The sequence below is a fragment of the Aedes aegypti genome, chromosome 2, assembly GCF_002204515.2.
Source record: "Aedes aegypti strain LVP_AGWG chromosome 2, AaegL5.0 Primary Assembly, whole genome shotgun sequence".
Taxonomy (NCBI): Eukaryota; Metazoa; Arthropoda; class Insecta; order Diptera; family Culicidae; genus Aedes; species Aedes aegypti.
The window spans coordinates 424,054,855-424,071,367 of NC_035108.1; positions in this window are offsets into that span (position 1 = coordinate 424,054,855).

Here is a 16,513-nt window from a genome sequence, read left to right on the forward strand (position 1 = left end):
CTGTCTTTGACAAAGTTGCTCAGGATAATAAGGACTTTCACATGGGATACAATTTAGTTCAGAGTTCAGAACTTCCGGTAGGAGCTAATTATGCGATAACTCGAGATTGCGAGCACATAGAAGGATGCTGTCTTCGGCAAAGTTGTTCAGGAGGATAAGGACTTCCACATGAGATACAATTTAGTTCAGAACTCGACCGCTGCGTGGCGTTGGTGTTGCTATGAACTTCCGGTAGGGGCTTATTATGCGATAACTCGAGATTGCGAGCACATAGAAGGATGCTGTCTTCGGCAAAGTTGCTCAGGAGGATAAGGACTTCCACATGAGACACAATTTAGTTCAGAACACGACCACCACGTGACTAATTTTTAATGAAAACAAAGAAATAAATTGCTGAAAGAAATTCGTGAAAAACTCCAAAAAGACCTTAATAGTAATATAGGGAGTAATTTTTAAAATCATTGGATAAATAAATAAATTGATAAAATTACGCCTTGAGTAGTACTGGGGGTGTCTCTCCTAGGAAATAATTTATAAGGATGTCACCGAAAAAAAAATTCTGTGGCGTATCCCTAGAAGAAATAAGAGATAGAATTCCGAAAGAAATTCTTGAGCACATTTCATAAGAAACTTCCTACATTTTCTTACCCCTACTTAAAAAAGTGCACGTCATAAAATTTAATTTGAACGTAATCTTTTGTTTGAGTTGTGATTATCTAATCACCTACACTATTCTTCGCAAGTTAGAGTAAGTAGATTTGCGAGCATGACTTGAAGTATAAAGATGTGAATGTGTTCGGAGTGTGATAATTATCAATATTATTATTGAAATAATTAAAAGTTTATAGTACAGTGAAACCTCCATGAGTTGATATTGAAGGGACCATCGACTCATGGAAATATCGGGTCATGGAACAGCATTCCTTTGGATAGCAGCTTCTAGGGACCATCATAGTAACCATGAAAGTTTGTTTTTACTATGGTCCCATGAGTCGATATCGAGTCATGGAACATCGACTCATGGAGGTATCACTGTAAAATCAATAGAGTGTGTGAATTTGATTTAACGTAAAATTTAGTGCTGAAGTAGTTGATTTGATTCAGAATCAATTATTTTTGCGTAAGTAAAAATAATTAACAGGATAGTAACGCCAACATAAAACATTCTTCTCCATTAACTTCTGGACATTTCTTTTGAATCAGCTTCTGCAGAAATTTCAACAAGAATTTGCATACAGGTTTTGTATGATAACAATATTGGCAGGAAGAACTCAGAAAAATTTCGTCAGATTTGTAAAATAATTAAGCAATTTCGCAAACGCCAATGAAAAAATCCCAAAAACCCAAATTTCTCGTAGAATTCTATAATAAAGGATTAGAAGAATCAAATTAGACTCATGTAGAACTTCGAGGAGACCTTCAGTAGATTTCTGGAACAATTGAATAAATGACCGTGGAGGAATTCATACATTAACTCGAACGAATGTTGGAAATATTTTATGGACTTATACTAGAAAGAACAGCTGGAGGAATTTCAAAAATAGCTTCATTGGGACGCATTATTAAAAACTACTCTGAAGTGTTTTTAAAAAATCCTCTTGAGCATATTCAAAATTATCCTTTAGAAAAAAAATCAGACTATTATTCCGTCAAATCCAAAAATAATAACTTGAGAAATACCGAAAACAATTTTAAAATCAGATCGTAGAAGAATTCAATAAAAAAAAAATACCTGTGAGAGAATTGCAAAAACTCTGAAGAATTCACTCCAGATAGATTTCTCCGGGAATTAATCCATCCTCAGGGAAGTTTTCCAGGAATTATTGCATAGATTACTTCAAGCACTTCTCCAGCGATTTTTCCAAAGATTCTTCAAGCGATTTCTCCTGAAATTCCTCTAATAAAAAATAAGAGATTCCCCTAAGGATTCCTCCAAGAAGATCTCTACAGAGATTTTTGCAGAATGTCAGCGGTTTCTCTAAGTAACATTTCTTCAAGGATTACTTAAAATATTTCCACAGTGAATTCTCCAGACATTCCGCTGGTAGTCCTCTCAAGATTCCTCTAGGATTTACTTCTAAGATTTCCTCCAGGGATCGCTCCGAAATTCTATAACGAATTATTCCAGAGATTCTACCATTCAATTGGGGATTTTACAAGAAATTATTTTAGGAGTTCTTATAGGGGTCGCTGGAGAAATTCTTGCAAGAGCCCATGAAGGGATTCTCGAGGAAAGCTCTGGAGAAATTCCTTACAAAAATCCCCGGAACAGCATACATGCTTTTCAGTTACGCAGTCTTTATTTTTTTCAACGTTCTATTTATGATGAAGAGTGCGTAGACGAAACTCATATTTCATTTATTTATACAGTCAAATCTCTACCAGTTCATTCCTGAAACGATATCTACAGGAAACCATGTAGAGATTTTTCTGAAGCGATCCTTGGAGAAATTCCTGAAGAAAAAGCTGGAGAAATCTCTGCAGGAATTCCTGTAAAGATTTGCTTAGAGAAATCTCTGTAGAAGTCTTTGGATAGACTCATGTTCTGCCCATAACTGCATATTTGTAACATTCGACAAAAGTAGGCATTGAGTAAATGGAATACCAAGAGTACATTTGATGACAGTATGGGAGGAAACTAAAATTACTAAAAATTACCAGGAACTCAAAAGTGCTTATTTGAGGCTGATATTTTGTACAACTCATATCGCATACTAGGTGAATAGTCAGAAAATAATTCTGGTAGAAATTTCATTGCTGTTACATTACGAGGCTCATTTATAATCTCAATGTTACTGTTATGCGGTTATAATTACCAATGTGACAAAACAACTTGGTTTTTTTTATCGAATTTTCTAGAACAATCTCACATATTTCAGTAAGTTGATCGAAAGTATTTATCATTTGATGACTCTCCATAGTATTAACTTCAATTTGTCAAAAATGTCGAATGTGACAAATATGCAGATATGGGCAGTGTAGGCATCCATGAAGGACTCTTGGAGACATCTTTGGAGGAATCACTGATGAATGGACGTATCCTAGGAAGAATCGATGTAGAAATTTTGCAGGTGGAATCGCTAGAGAAATCCCTGGAAAAACCCCTGTAGATTTTTTGCTGGAAAAACCCCTGTAGATTTTTGTTGGATAAATCCCTGAAAGAATCCTTATAGGAGTATTAAAATAGAAAAATTTCTCGAAAAATCTAAGGAGAAATATCTAAAGAAATCCGTGAAAAGATTTAAAAAAAAAATTATAGAGATTTTACTGTAGGATATGTAGAGATTTTTTTTTAATGAAATCCATGGAGAAATTTTTAGCATAAGTTCTGATAATATTCTAGCAGGAATTAATGGGAGAATCTCTAGAGAAATTTCAAGAAGAACTCTTGGGGGAATCCATGGAGTATTATTGAAGACCCAGTACGAATCCCTGGAGAAATTCTTGGGGAATCCCTGGAAGATTATCTTGAGAAATTCTTGAGGCTTTTCATGAAATTTCCTTGAGGAATTCGTGAATATTAGAACACCTGCAGAAATTCCTTGTGGAATCCTTGTAGAATTTCCTCGTAGAATCATCCCTGGAGGAATCCCGGAATAACGAATCTCGAGAGAACTGCTTGGGGATATTTTTGTATGTATCCGTGGAGGAATCCTCGGAAAAATTTCTGCAGATATCATTAGAGAAAGATCTTTAGTAATCCTTGAAGAAATTGTTTTAAGTGTTACTCCTGGAGGAATTCCTGAAAAAAGCCTTGAAGATATCTGTGCAAGAATCCTTGAAGACATTTTCTTAGAGAAATCCTTGCAAAAGTCTGTGGAAAATTTTATAGAGGAATACTAGAAGAAATAACTTAAAAAATCCCTGGAGGAATCGCCGGAGAAATTTCGAAGTATTCCTGAAACGAATGCTGGAGGAATCCTTGGAAAAACTCCTGAAATCCCAATCCCAATAAAGATTTTTCTGGAGGATTCTATGAAGGAATCACTAAAGACATTTCTGCTGGAAACCTTTGCGAAATCTCTAAAGAAATCCTTAACCATATTTTTTTTGTAGGAATCCTTGTAAAAATTCCATGTCAACTTCCTGGAGGAAGCTATTCCATGCATGGCAAACAAGAGTTCTTCCTGAAAGAATCTCTGGCAAAAGTCCTAGGGAACCCCAGAAGAAATCATTGTAGAGATTAAGGTACAGAATAGCTTGGATTATTTTCTGGTAAAATACTTGGAGGAATCTTCGAAAGATTTCCTGGAAAAATCTTTGGGAGAGTCTCTGGAGATATTTCGAGAGGATGAGGACAGAAGGGCATGGGTTTGTATTCCATCGGATGAGCTCTCGGTAAATAACTGTAGAATCCATCATACAAATCATTTAAGGTTACTGGACTATATCCTTTGAATAACTCCGATGTGAACTACGTCTTGAGATCTAGATAACTTTTTGGAGGAAATCCAGAAGGAAATACTGGTATAAAGTCATAAGATTCCTCCGGATCCAATTAAAAACTAAAGTGCACAGTTACTGCAACAACTTCTAAAGAAAATTAGAAGTAATTGTTTTTGCAACTTCATGACGTTATCTGTATCTGAACTCTTGTTGGAATTTTAGAAGTGAGTACAATATAGTTCATATCATATCATAGAGCTCATTTTATATTATATACAATCGACTTTCCACAACTCGATATTCTATAACCCGATATACTCTATAACTAGATAGATTTTCTGTAACTCGATATCTCCACAAGTTGATGTTACGTGAGATGTGAATTTCTCTCCATAACTCGATATTTATTTAATTCTTTTTATTTTTTGGGGAAACGTGATCTAATTTTTGTTTGAAGGTGAATAAATACTTACAAGTTGTAATGACATGAAAATGATAAAAACTATTGTCAGTAAAAATAACGTGATTTTTCGAGCACTTCGAAAAATGTTTTCAAATAATAGTTTGTAAAATGCTATCAACAAAATAATATTGCTTTCTTACAAAAATGATAATAAAAATATTGAAAATACATAAATTTGTTCCTTCGATTTTGTGTCGGTATATTCTATTATAACATAATTCTATAAGTCGATGGTCCCTTGAATATCGAGTTATGGAGAGTCGACTGTAGTTTATATCGTAACATATATTTACTACGCAGAATTAAAAAAAACTGAACAACTTTGCCGAAGATAAAACCTTCAAAAAAGAGTTCCTTCTGGAAATACATATAGACGCCAGCACCACATGCTGGTTAAATTTTGAACGTATGTTCATGACTAATTCCTTATTCTCTCGAACAATTTTACCGCAGACAGCATCCTTCTATAAGTCGGGTCTCGGGTTTTCAAACCCGAACTCGAATGGTGCGGGACGGATTTGAAGGCTAGAACATTTTTTTCGAGTACGTCGGAATCGGGCTTGTAAAAATTCGGATTTAGGTGGACTTTAGTAAGAGTTATGGTAAGAGTAACAACCAAAAAGCTTCCTTATGCATCAGAAACGATGAATTTATCTATTTTTAAAAATAGGTCTTTTCTTACAAAATATGTTTAGGTTTCGAGTCAGATTCGGATTTGAACAGCGGATTTTTTTTTCAAGTTCGGGTCAGGTCTGAGTACGGGTCGGGTCCGGGTTTAAAAAATAAAGTAAGTCGGGTACGGGTCGTGTTTGGGCTCAAAAAATGTGAAACCCCCCTCTAATAATTAACCTCTATCGGAAATACAAATCGACGTCAAATCCACCGGGTGGTCGAGCAACTTTGTGGAAGACAGCATCCTTCTAAATGACCCATAACGCGGGTACGTCATGGTTTCGTGGTGCGTTATGGAGAAAAGATAAACCAGTAAACCCTAGTCATGACTGCTTCAAACGAAGAGAACAGGATGTTCGAGTAATGAAAGGAACACTTATTAGTCCTTGTTACATTTTAAACCTTGTTGAAAGTGACAAGTCGCGGATCCCCAGTTGCAGAGAATGATCTGACAATGATAGAGACAAGGAAAAAAATGAAGTCGAATTGAACAATTTGTTTCATAATCCTTCATTCATTTGATTCTCTAGTTTGAAGAAGTAGGGACTATGATTCTGATGCACGGACAATATCTGTGTAATTTCTACCGAAAGTCCATATCGACGCTAGCGCCACGCGGTGGTCGAGTTCTGAACTAAATTGTATCTCATTTGGAAGTCCTTATCCTCCTGAGCAACTTTGCCGAAGACAACATCCTTCTATGTGCTCGCAATCTCGAGTTATTGCATAATTAGCATCTACCGGAAGTTCATATCGTCGCTAGTGCCACGCAGCGGTCGAGTTCTGAACTAAATTGTATCTCATGTGAAAGTCCTTATCCTCCTGAGCAACTATGCCGAAGACAACATCCTTCTATGTGCTCGCAATCTCGAGTTATCGCATAATTAGCCCCTACCGGAAGTTCATATCGACGCTAGTGCCACGCAGTGGTCGAGTTCTGAACTAAATTGTATCTCATGTGGAAGTCCTTATCCTCCTGAGCAACTTTGCCGAAGACAGCATCCTTCTATGTGTTCGCATTCTCGAGTTATCGCATAATTAGCTCCTACCGGAAGTTCGTATCGACGCTAGCGCCACGCGGTGGTCAAGTTCTGAACTAAATTGTATCTCATGTGAAAGTCCTTATCCTCCTGAGCAACTTTGCCGAAGACAGCATCCTTCTATGTGCTCGCAATCTCGAGTTATCGCATAATTAGCCTCTACCGGAAGATCGTATCGACGCTAGCGCCACGCGGTGGTCGAGTTCTGAACTAAATTGTATCTCATGTGAAAGTCCTTATCCTCCTGAGCAACTTTGCCGAAGACAGCATCCTTCTATGTGCTCGCAATCTCGAGTTATCGCATAACTAGCCTCTACCGGAAGATCGTATCGACGCTAGCGCCACGCGGTGGTCGAGTTCTGAACTAAATTGTATCTCATGTGAAAGTCCTTATCCTCCTGAGCAACTTTGCCGAAGACAACATCCTTCTATGTGCTCGCAATCTCGAGTTATCGCATAATTAGCCCCTACCGGAAGTTCATATCGACGCTAGTGCCACGCAGTGGTCGAGTTCTGAACTAAATTGTATCTCATGTGGAAGTCCTTATCCTCCTGAGCAACTTTGCCGAAGACAGCATCCTTCTATGTGTTCGCATTCTCGAGTTATCGCATAATTAGCTCCTACCGGAAGTTCGTATCGACGCTAGCGCCACGCGGTGGTCGAGTTCTGAACTAAATTGTATCTCATTTGGAAGTCCTTATCCTCCTGAGCAACTTTGCCGAAGACAGCATCCTTCTATGTGTTCGCATTATCGAGTTATCGCATAATTAGCCTCTACCGGAAGTTCGTATCGACGCTAGCGCCACGCGGTGGTCGAGTTCTGAACTAAATTGTATCTCATTTGGAAGTCCTTATCCTCCTGAGCAACTTTGCCGAAGACAACATCCTTCTATGTGCTCGCAATCTCGAGTTATTGCATAATTAGCATCTACCGGAAGTTCATATCGTCGCTAGTGCCACGCAGCGGTCGAGTTCTGAACTAAATTGTATCTCATGTGAAAGTCCTTATCCTCCTGAGCAACTATGCCGAAGACAACATCCTTCTATGTGCTCGCAATCTCGAGTTATCGCATAATTAGCCCCTACCGGAAGTTCATATCGACGCTAGTGCCACGCAGTGGTCGAGTTCTGAACTAAATTGTATCTCATGTGGAAGTCCTTATCCTCCTGAGCAACTTTGCCGAAGACAGCATCCTTCTATGTGTTCGCATTCTCGAGTTATCGCATAATTAGCTCCTACCGGAAGTTCGTATCGACGCTAGCGCCACGCGGTGGTCAAGTTCTGAACTAATCTGTATCTCATGTGAAAGTCCTTATCCTCCTGAGTAACTTTGCCGAAGACAGCATCCTTCTATGTGCTCGCAATCTCGAGTTATCGCATAATTAGCCTCTACCGGAAGATCGTATCGACGCTAGCGCCACGCGGTGGTCGAGTTCTGAACTAAATTGTATCTCATGTGAAAGTCCTTATCCTCCTGAGCAACTTTGCCGAAGACAGCATCCTTCTATGTGTTCGCATTCTCGAGTTATCGCATAATTAGCCTCTACCGGAAGTTCGTATCGACGCTAGCGCCACGCGGTGGTTGAGTTTTGAACTAAATTGTATCTCATGTGAAAGTCCTTATCCTCCTGAGCAACTTTGCCGAAGACAGCATCCTTCTATGTGTTCGCATTCTCGAGTTATCGCATAATTAGCCTCTACCGGAAGTTCGTATCGACGCTAGCGCCACGCGGTGGTCGAGTTCTGAACTAAATTGTATCTCATGTGAAAGTCCTTATCCTCCCTAGCAACTTTGCCGAAGACAGCATCCTTCTATGTGCTCGCAATCTCGAGTTATCGCATAATTAGCCTCTACCGGAAGATCGTATCGACGCTAGCGCCACGCGGTGGTCGAGTTCTGAACTAAATTGTATCTCATGTGAAAGTCCTTATCCTCCTGAGCAACTTTGCCGAAGACAACATCCTTCTATGTGCTCGTAATCTCGAGTTATTGCATAATTAGCTCCTACCGGAAGTTCATATCGTCGCTAGTGCCACGCAGCGGTCGAGTTCTGAACTAAATTGTATCTCATGTGAAAGTCCTTATCCTCCTGAGCAACTATGCCGAAGACAACATCCTTCTATGTGCTCGCAATCTCGAGTTATCGCATAATTAGCCCCTACCGGAAGTTCATATCGACGCTAGTGCCACGCAGTGGTCGAGTTCTGAACTAAATTGTATCTCATGTGGAAGTCCTTATCCTCCTGAGCAACTTTGCCGAAGACAGCATCCTTCTATGTGTTCGCATTCTCGAGTTATCGCATAATTAGCTCCTACCGGAAGTTCGTATCGACGCTAGCGCCACGCGGTGGTTGAGTTTTGAACTAAATTGTATCTCATGTGAAAGTCCTTATCCTCCTGAGCAACTTTGCCGAAGACAGCATCCTTCTATGTGTTCGCATTCTCGAGTTATCGCATAATTAGCCTCTACCGGAAGATCGTATCGACGCTAGCGCCACGCGGTGGTCGAGTTCTGAACTAAATTGTATCTCATGTGAAAGTCCTTATCCTCCTGAGCAACTTTGCCGAAGACAGCATCCTTCTATGTGTTCGCATTCTCGAGTTATCGCATAATTAGCCTCTACCGGAAGTTCGTATCGACGCTAGCGCCACGCGGTGGTTGAGTTTTGAACTAAATTGTATCTCATGTGAAAGTCCTTATCCTCCTGAGCAACTTTGCCGAAGACAGCATCCTTCTATGTGTTCGCATTCTCGAGTTATCGCATAATTAGCCTCTACCGGAAGTTCGTATCGACGCTAGCGCCACGCGGTGGTCGAGTTCTGAACTAAATTGTATCTCATGTGAAAGTCCTTATCCTCCTGAGCAACTTTGCCGAAGACAGCATCCTTCTATGTGCTCGCAATCTCGAGTTATCGCATAATTAGCCTCTACCGGAAGATCGTATCGACGCTAGCGCCACGCGGTGGTCGAGTTCTGAACTAAATTGTATCTCATGTGAAAGTCCTTATCCTCCTGAGCAACTTTGCCGAAGACAGCATCCTTCTATGTGCTCGCAATCTCGAGTTATCGCATAATTAGCTCCTACCGGAAGTTCATATCGACGCTAGCGCCACGCAGCGGTCGAGTTCTGAACTAAATTGTATCCCATGTGGAAGTCCTTATCCTCCTGAGCAACTTTGCCGAAGACAGCATCCTTCTATGTGCTCGCAATCTCGAGTTATCGCATAATTAGCCTCTACCGGAAGTTCGTATCGACGCTAGCGCCACGCGGTGGTCGAGTTCTGAACTAAATTGTATCTCATGTGAAAGTTCTTATCCTCCTGAGCAACTCTGCCGAAGACAGCATCCTTCTATGTGCTCGCAATCTCGAGTTATCGCATAATTAGCCTCTACCGGAAGTTCGTATTGACGCTAGCGCCACGCGATGGTCGAGTTCTGAACTAAATTGTATCTCATGTGAAAGTCCTTATCCTCCTGAGCAACTTTGCCGAAGACAGCATCCTTCTATGTGCTCGCAATCTCGAGTTATCGCATAATTAGCCTCTACCGGAAGATCGTATCGACGCTAGCGCCACGCGGTGGTCGAGTTCTGAACTAAATTGTATCTCATGTGAAAGTCCTTATCCTCCTGAGCAACTTTGCCGAAGACAGCATCCTTCTATGTGCTCGCAATCTCGAGTTATCGCATAATTAGCTCCTACCGGAAGTTCATATCGACGCTAGCGCCACGCAGCGGTCGAGTTCTAAACTAAATTGTATCTCATGAGGAAGTGCTTATCCTCCCTAGCAACTTTGCCGAAGACAGCATCCTTCTATGTGTTCGCATTCTCGAGTTATCGCATAATTAGCCTCTACCGGAAGTTCGTATCGACGCTAGCGCCACGCGGTGGTCGAGTTCTGAACTAAATTGTATCTCATGTGAAAGTCCTTATCCTCCTGAGCAACTTTGCCGAAGACAGCATCCTTCTATGTGCTCGCAATCTCGAGTTATCGCATAATTAGCCTATACCGGAAGTTCGTATCGACGCTAGCGCCACGCGGTGGTCGAGTTCTGAACTAAATTGTATCTCATGTGAAAGTCCTTATCCTCCTGAGCAACTTTGCCGAAGACAGCATCCTTCTATGTGCTCGCAATCTCGAGTTATCGCATAATTAGCCTCTACCGGAAGTTCGTATCGACGCTAGCGCCACGCAGCGGTCGAGTTCTAAACTAAATTGTATCTCATGAGGAAGTGCTTATCCTCCCTAGCAACTTTGCCGAAGACAGCATCCTTCTATGTGTTCGCATTCTCGAGTTATCGCATAATTAGCCTCTACCGGAAGTTCGTATCGACGCTAGCGCCACGCGGTGGTCGAGTTCTGAACTAAATTGTATCTCATGTGAAAGTCCTTATCCTCCTGAGCAACTTTGCCGAAGACAGCATCCTTCTATGTGCTCGCAATCTCGAGTTATCGCATAATTAGCCTCTACCGGAAGTTCGTATCGACGCTAGCGCCACGCGGTGGTCGAGTTCTGAACTAAATTGTATCTCATGTGAAAGTCCTTATCCTCCTGAGCAACTTTGCCGAAGACAGCATCCTTCTATGTGCTCGCAATCTCGAGTTATCGCATAATTAGCCTCTACCGGAAGTTCGTATTGACGCTAGCGCCACGCGATGGTCGAGTTCTGAACTAAATTGTATCTCATGTGAAAGTCCTTATCCTCCTGAGCAACTTTGCCGAAGACAGCATCCTTCTATGTGCTCGCAATCTCGAGTTATCGCATAATTAGCCTCTACCGGAAGATCGTATCGACGCTAGCGCCACGCGGTGGTCGAGTTCTGAACTAAATTGTATCTCATGTGAAAGTCCTTATCCTCCTGAGCAACTTTGCCGAAGACAGCATCCTTCTATGTGCTCGCAATCTCGAGTTATCGCATAATTAGCCTCTACCGGAAGTTCGTATCGACGCTAGCGCCACGCGGTGGTCGAGTTCTGAACTAAATTGTATCTCATGTGAAAGTCCTTATCCTCCTGAGCAACTTTGCCGAAGACAGCATCCTTCTATGTGCTCGCAATCTCGAGTTATCGCATAATTAGCCTATACCGGAAGTTCGTATCGACGCTAGCGCCACGCGGTGGTCGAGTTCTGAACTAAATTGTATCTCATGTGAAAGTCCTTATCCTCCTGAGCAACTTTGCCGAAGACAGCATCCTTCTATGTGCTCGCAATCTCGAGTTATCGCATAATTAGCTCCTACCGGAAGTTCATATCGACGCTAGCGCCACGCAGCGGTCGAGTTCTAAACTAAATTGTATCTCATGAGGAAGTGCTTATCCTCCCTAGCAACTTTGCCGAAGACAGCATCCTTCTATGTGTTCGCATTCTCGAGTTATCGCATAATTAGCCTCTACCGGAAGTTCGTATCGACGCTAGCGCCACGCGGTGGTCGAGTTCTGAACTAAATTGTATCTCATGTGAAAGTCCTTATCCTCCTGAGCAACTTTGCCGAAGACAGCATCCTTCTATGTGCTCGCAATCTCGAGTTATCGCATAATTAGCCTATACCGGAAGTTCGTATCGACGCTAGCGCCACGCGGTGGTCGAGTTCTGAACTAAATTGTATCTCATGTGAAAGTCCTTATCCTCCTGAGCAACTTTGCCGAAGACAGCATCCTTCTATGTGCTCGCAATCTCGAGTTATCGCATAATTAGCTCCTACCGGAAGTTCATATCGACGCTAGCGCCACGCAGCGGTCGAGTTCTAAACTAAATTGTATCTCATGAGGAAGTGCTTATCCTCCCTAGCAACTTTGCCGAAGACAGCATCCTTCTATGTGTTCGCATTCTCGAGTTATCGCATAATTAGCCTCTACCGGAAGTTCGTATCGACGCTAGCGCCACGCGGTGGTCGAGTTCTGAACTAAATTGTATCTCATGTGAAAGTCCTTATCCTCCTGAGCAACTTTGCCGAAGACAGCATCCTTCTATGTGCTCGCAATCTCGAGTTATCGCATAATTAGCCTCTACCGGAAGTTCGTATCGACGCTAGCGCCACGCGGTGGTCGAGTTCTGAACTAAATTGTATCTCATGTGAAAGTCCTTATCCTCCTGAGCAACTTTGCCGAAGACAGCATCCTTCTATGTGCTCGCAATCTCGAGTTATCGCATAATTAGCCTCTACCGGAAGTTCGTATCGACGCTAGCGCCACGCGGTGGTCGAGTTCTGAACTAAATTGTATCCCATGTGGAAGTTCTTGGTCCCCGAAGCAAGTTTGCTGAAGACAGTACATTCCTATATGGCCTGCATCTTATACAATTTGGTGATGACTGCAGATTTCTGGACTGAGTGTACTGAAATTCCACGTGGCCAACATGGTCCCCTTCGTAGCCGATTCCCGGTGGCCACTGGATCTGGAACCGGTATTCCAGGTAGTGATCAGAATCTTGAGGAGTATATCTTTCGAATGCGGCATAAATTTCATTATTCGGTTGATATTTCGCTGATTTATAGGGGTATACATTTCTGGGTCATAATGACCCCAGTATCTTATTAAGTTGTTTTTCTTAACATCCGCGGAAGGTTAATATTTATTTCCAAAAGGAGTTCAATAACAATAATGCTCCCGAAACCTTAACAAATTCTAAATCAAATTTAATTATTGAAGCAAAGGAATCAATTATCAGAACTCCAAGTCTGCAAGACTTTATGTAAAAGTTGGTGTTCCTCAAGGAAGCATTTTGGTACCAATATTATACAATATTTTCACATCTGACTTTCTTGAGTAACCTCAGGGATGTCAAAGATCTTTGTTTGCGGATGATACAGGCATCTCCGCTAAAGGACGAAGTCCGCGTGTCATCTGTAGTCATTGCAAAAAAGTTTGGATATTTTTTCTTCATACTTGCAAAAATGGAAGATTTCTCCTAATGCTTCCAAAACTCAACGTATAATATTCCCACATAAACCAAAAGCTCTTTATTTAAAACGTTCAAGTAGACATGTTGTCACGATGAGCGGGATTCCGATAAATTGGAGATGAAATTCAGTATCTAGGACTCATGCTACAAAAAAAATTTACTTTCAAAAATCACATTGAGGGCTGTTCAGGCCAGCAGCAAGCCACCGGGTACTTCATCCAAGCACCGCACCAGTGGACGCAGCATTCCTGATGCTGCCGGCCACAAACACGCAATATACACCAAAACCGCAACTCTGGCAACACTTCATACTCACCTGCAACATATGCTCATCCAGTCATTCCATAAATCATACCTAAAACATACAAATATTAGTATTGAATCGTTAACTTATTAATCAATCACTTACCTCACGATCTTTCCAGATCGTCAACACATTGTTATTGTTTATCTATCTTGCATTGTGTCATTGTCTGACAGTTCGAGAATATTCAATCCGTCAATAGTATGACAGTTTAGACACAGCACATTATTGTATAGAACAATGCACATCGAGAATTTTCTATGCAAGTACAATAGGGTAAAGGACTATATATAGGGCGAAATTCTATGTAACAAATCTGTTGGAAATAAATCGTAAACTCGGAAACATCTCTCCGTGTAATTATTTCCTACCGGATCGTATCCGCGGGAACAAGGGCATTCAACTTTGCTTGCGATCAATCTTTTTATCTTCAAAATTAATTTCAGGCAAGCAATGATCGATACAAATAAATATAAGAACGACATCATATCACCGCAAGAGGATTAGCTCATTTTTTCAAACAATCGAACATGCTGCGGATGAAATATGTTTTTGCCCCATCATGCTTCAAGGTTTTGAAGGTCCGAATCGCTGGTCCATCCAAAGTCGAAGGAAGCTACGTGAGCTGCAAGCTGAAGAAACCCATCCTAATGGATCGAACCTCCAGGGCCCAAAAAAAAGGCAACCAAAGCAGATTGACCAGATTCAACGCGGGACCAGAGGAGAAAAATGAGTTTCTCATTTAAAATTTAAAATTAGACGTTAGTCGAAATATATCAATTGGACAGGCTCTGGAGCTGTCTCTCGGCGCAGTAATAAAAATTATGTTATTATACAATCGAGCAAAAGCGTCATTCTTGCCGTCTGCGGCAAGCGAAGAAGCAAAAGGAGTTTTGCGCGTTCCGGGAACTTTTAGTCCCATTGTGCTGCTGTTCGTTTTTGGAGGCCATTTTTTTATTCGGTGGTTGGCGATATGAAACCCAAAATACATATATTTTTTATTATATTCTTCCACTGCAAACCGAAATGTGCTAATGAAGGCTGAGGACTTGCTTAATGAACCGGTTGGAAATGCGAGCTGGCGAAAATCAACACATCATGCTTTGGTCAGCTGGGTTTAGCCGACTGTGGGAAAATATGAAGTCCAAACATGACATCTTGGGAAGCGAAGACTGGAAACTGAATGATCTGATTCAATTAGCTACTGTCTAGAATTTTTACAGTGATTCTGAATTGAATTAAAACTGCGATTTTCTCAATCAAGAGTTCTCGTTCAGTAGTGTGTTATTGGAGATAAGTACGAAAGTTTCATCAAACTTCGTCAAGATCATTTACTCTTTTTTTGGGATAATGTTTTATTGGATGCTTTTGAAGTATTCTTGTATGTAAATGTATTTGAAACAAAAAATGGTCCCATATAATTTTTACTGGTTGAATTAAACTACAATATTGATAGAATTCACAGCTTCACAGAGGTTTCTGGAGAAGCTCTATGGGAGTTCAGGATTATAATTCTGGTTTCGAGAGCTATCAAAGCCCACAGAAGATCCCAGTCAACTCATATGAATCAACTGTTAACATTACATTCGAGGACATTATTAAGAGAGAAACACGAGCGTAAAATTTTATGACTTATGCTTGGTTGGATACTACAAACGATTTGGGCAACATGAAAAGTATCATCCCAGACCGTCAAAGATGGAGCTCTACCATGCGCCTCAACAATGCCATCAAAGTAGGGAGGAACATATTGGGAATTTCAAAAAGCCTTCGGTGACTCTGGAAAACCTTTTAAGAGCCACATCAAAGCAGTAAGATCTCCTTAGAATTTCTGAAACCCTTAACCGCTGAAAATCAAATGAAAACCACTAGTAACTACAAAAAAAAAAACATTTAATGAAATCATTTAAACATTTGGAATCCTAAAGAAAGCTCTTGTTTATCACTTGTGAATTTGGGTTTTCCGTCAACCAGTGTTTGGAATTGGTTCGAATAAGCCGATCGAACCATATTCGTAGAGTGTAACAGTTCGCGAATCATAACAGTTCGTGACACATTGCATTCGGAGAGCCCCATTCACTCTCTGGTTTGGTACATGGCACGAGAGCGTTCTAGAGCAGCAACTCTCACAGACTGCGACAGTATCTAGTCATTCGGGTGATTTATGTTTTGCATGAAATTGGTAATAGTTTTCATATTTCCTGGTAATGCAGCCTTAAACAACCTAATTATAATGTATTGGGCCATTGCTCAACCCCTTTGGTTGCAAAAATAGCACAGAAAAAAAAATCGACTCTGTTTCTTGATCAGAATGAGAGTGGATCAGCGAATGTTACAAGTGATAACACACAGTGATCGGCGCCAAGCTGTGCGTGGTGAGCGTTACTCTTGTTTTCGTTCATGGCTCGTTGTCTTCCACGAACGATAAATGTCATGCGTGTTGTATGAATGCAGGGGGATAAATGGGATGAAATTATGGCTCGTGTGTCAATGATCGTTTAATTTTCCAAAGCCCGCCGTCAACCACTTAGGTTATTAGATTCAAGAGAAAAATAAGCATCATTGTATTTCAAATTTTCAAAACCAGATTTAACGCTCAAAATCTAATAAAATTTCCTGAATATCTATCATTGTATTGCACTTGCCATCAGGAATGAAGTGATGGATTTTCTTTAAAAAAATGAACTTAAAAAAACTGGATTTCGGTTTTTAATAATTGTTGATGAATTCTGGAGCATTAGG